Source organism: Aegilops tauschii, chromosome 1, assembly GCF_002575655.3.
Source record: "Aegilops tauschii subsp. strangulata cultivar AL8/78 chromosome 1, Aet v6.0, whole genome shotgun sequence".
Classification (NCBI taxonomy): domain Eukaryota; kingdom Viridiplantae; phylum Streptophyta; class Magnoliopsida; order Poales; family Poaceae; genus Aegilops; species Aegilops tauschii.
The window spans coordinates 181,673,383-181,677,184 of record NC_053035.3 but is presented as its reverse complement, the minus strand read 5'-3'; the positions used below and the strand labels follow the sequence as shown (position 1 = coordinate 181,677,184).

Here is a 3,802-nt window from a genome sequence, read left to right as displayed (position 1 = left end):
GAAGTGAGTTGGTTCCAGATTTGTACGAATCCATGAATAAGTACAAGTGAGGAATCTAACCAGTTATGAAGCATAAGTGAATATACTTTGCAAGATATGAGATTCAGACAGAGACAGATCCAGATTTGGAAGTGTAGAAACCACTCTTGGTTGAAGTGGATGGATTTGAGAGATCAAAAAGGCTGTAAAAAGTGAGATTTATTTACCACAGACGAACTGCTAGACGAGGCAGAAGGGAGGCCGAGCAGTCCAATCTCCCGTGCCCTAACTTGGCAGCAGAAGCCACCTACGGCGGTGGCGGAGAAGACAAGGTCCGCGGCCGGCGTGAGGACGGCGTCGAAGAGGTTGCGGCAGCTAAGCGCTTCGTATCCGGCGTCGACGCGAGCTAGCGGTGGCGCTAGGGTTTGAGCGAGTTGGCGAGGTGGAAGAGGAGATAATGACCACGCTTGGCTGTGTATTTATAAGGTAGAGGGTTGCGCGGCGTAATTACACAGGTGCCCCTGGCGGTTCATATCTGATGGACACGTGGCATGCATGCAACTCATTGAGAGTTCTTCCATGTTCCCACACACGCCTGGTTTGTCGGGTGGTTGTTTCGGCTTCTCCGGTATTCAGGCAAAAGAGATATAGCATTTAAAAGCAGGTTTAAATGTGTGTCTCTGTATCTTCCGCTGACAAGGACGCGGTGAAGACATTTGACACATTTCAACAGAATGCATATGACTAGATAGACAGAATTTGAGGAAGAAGCACAGAAGGGGTTAGGGTCCGATCACATTCACTTAGTTCAGAAAATGACAAGTTTGAAGACATAGCTATAAGTAAATGTTGTAAAGGACAGAACATATATATATATAGCGGCACTATTCTAATCCTGGGATCAGAATAGTTATTTGGGTCACGATGCGTGCTATATAGGGCGACTAGAGGTCTTCCCGAACTCGTTGATGAAAAAAACAAAGCGCCACCACTTCCCCCGATTCAGCGCCGTTCCCCCACCCCCCCCCCCCCCCCCCCCCCCCCACACGCCCGGGGTATCCACCTCCTACTGGATCCCACCGGCGGAGCTAGCCACGGCAACCCCCGTGTTCCTCTTCTCGCTGCCGCCCTGAAGAGGACCCGCCCAAGTTCGCGCCACGGCGGATCTCCCCTGCCCTAGTACCTCTTCTCCACGCATGTTGATGCGGGCCGCCGCCTCACCCTGCTGGCCGAGATCCCCCACCCGCCCCCGCGCCGTCCTGGCCGACCACATTGACCTTCACGCGAGGGCCACCTTGACCTTCCCGGAGGTTCATCCATGGAGCGACCGCTTCCGCCCCTCCATCTCCGTCAAGGTGCGCCATCCCTCCTGCTGTGCCCTCTTTCAGTGAAGCTCCACGCCACCACTGTCGTCATGCCACTCCGGCCACCAGCACGCACGGGGTGTTCTTCTCGCGACGGACAACTTGAACTTGCTCAGGTAGTTTCTCCGCTTCGACAGCTCCCCACCGGAGCGACAATGCCCACTGTTATTAGAAAATCCCCATTTTGGGAGAAAATTATTGTCGTCTTGAACTGCTCTATTCAATTATTCTCTTATTTTTTTCATGATTTCTGGTGCTATTTGGGAGTAGTTAATCAATTTTGTTTTCGATTGGATGTATTTCCAGTAGAAATAGATGGTTTTTTACAATTGAAAGTCCACATGTTCGTTCATATGCTCTGGTAATTTGAATTTTGGAGATGCTCAAGTAAAATGTAACAAACGTCCTTCCCTTTTTCATTCCTTTGCTAACTTTTTTACGTGATGCAGGAAGTAGATGAACCTTGTACAATACAATATTTGAACTTCTGTTAACATCTGTGTTCCTTCTCGCGGCTTATTTCTCTGAATTTTTGCTACTACGACGCCCACAAAGGAAGAGTAGCACCTCTGAATCTGAAGTTCTACCTGAAACTGAACTTCTACCTCTTTGCTATAGGAGTGGTTGTCGAGTCCTTAATCGCTTGCACTACTTGCTTCTAGCATCTTGTCCATGGAGTCAAAGCGCTGCCTGGTGTGCCATCTTGTTTTTGGATGGGGCGCCGTCGCGACCCAGCGTCTCCCTGAGCTCCGCATCCCGTTCACCACCGCGGTTGTCCTGCGTCCTCACGACCTCCGCGGCTAGTCCACCAACGCCTTGCCAGTGCGCCCTGAGCAAAGCATGGGGTTCGTGCTAATGCGTTTGTTCGTGCACCGGTGTGTGCGTGCGTGCTGGCATTTGTGTGTGCGCTGGGTGTGTTGCTTGCATGCTGTGATGTATGATGTATAGATTTTGTTTGAAATTCATGTTGTGAATCCAACTAAGTTTGAACAAAAAAGATCAGATCACTGCTGCTTTGAATTTGCTCCTGTACCAGAAATCTCGCTTCCCAGTTGTTGTACTATGTCTACTAAATGTATCGTTTCTAAATGGCCTTTTGTCTGAAGTTCAGTAGTACCTTTGGGTGCAAAAAAGTTGATTCAGTTTCATGGGTCCTTCAAAACAGATGTTTTGTACAAAAAAACTTTCGTTTCATGTGAGAAGTTCGAATATAAAATAAGGACAAATTCGCATATAGTAAAATTAGTGCAAATAAGAAATGTAGTGAGCCACGTATTGTTGATATTTAAAAAAATAAAATTAAAACAACAAAGATGTTTGATGTTGTAACAAAGATATATTTTTCCAAAATCTAAAAAAACCAAGAAGGTCAAAATGAAATAACATAGTAGTTCAATTTTTTTAATAAGAAAACAAAATTTCCTCGTTTCTAAAAAACTAAACGCATTTTGTGCTTGTTTTGGGAGTATGTTCTTCAGCCTGGTCTCATAAAAAAACAAAAACAGTACGACATTTCTTAGGAACATCAAACGAGTTCAAAAATCTTTAGAAGTTCAGATAGAACAAAAAACAAGTTAACACAATTCCCGAGCTCCATCTCTCCCATCCTACTCTCTGTTTGTTGTGTTCTTCAGTGGCAACAGCGAAAAGTGAATGAAGATATCATCTCTCAAAAATGGATATGTAAAAAAATTGTATTACTGTGAAAATAATTGACTTCTAAATTTTTTGTTTATGCAAGGCTCAAAATGTTGTGTTCGGGAAGGTCAAATATGTTAACTGAAGGACGGGCGTGGTACTCTCTAGGGAGTAATACAAGAAAAAAATGTACAAAAAGAAGTTCATGTATCACTTCTGTGAGAGTTCTTGTATTACTACCTGGAGAGTTTGTGTGTTGCTATCCAATTTATGCACGCATAATTCTCTCTCCCGTGTGTGTCTATGCTTTTCGAAACTACAGTGATCCGAAACAAAAAATATCACATGTAACCAAACTGAAAACTTTTGCAATTGCTACTGTTTGTTTGTTGTGATGTCTAAAAAATAAATTTGAGCTGCTCTATGTTAAAATAAATAATTGAAAAAGACCCAAGAAGTCCAAATTAAAAAAGGAGCAGTTCGATATTTATACAAAATTCAGAATTTCCTTAATATTAAAGAACGAAAAAAAAGAAGTTCAAACATAAAAAAACTAGAAGTTCAAGTTTTTCTAGTTACTAAAGAATAAAACCAATAAGTCCAATTTCAAATAACGAAGAAGTTCGATGTTTCTAAAAAAACCTCCAATTTTGACATTTCTAAAAATACACAATGAAGTTCAAAAGTAAAAAAGGTATAGTGTTTCAATGTCTATAAAAAACTCAGATATTTTCATGTAACCGAGAGAAGTTCAGATTGATAAATGTCAAATGTTCACGCACTACACGGTGTACATTTTGTATTAAAAAAATAAATGTCTA

The 3,802-nt window shown here is 42.9% G+C and overlaps 1 long non-coding RNA gene across 1 annotated transcript; it reads left to right on the top strand.

Moving 5' to 3' along the window:
• The first annotated feature begins 1,023 nt into the window (after positions 1-1,023).
• LOC120974683 (uncharacterized) lies at positions 1,024-2,363 on the top strand. Its single transcript, XR_005770025.2, has 2 exons — positions 1,024-1,459; positions 1,793-2,363. It is a non-coding gene; the product is annotated as an uncharacterized lncRNA (long non-coding RNA).
• The last annotated feature ends 1,439 nt before the right edge of the window (positions 2,364-3,802 follow it).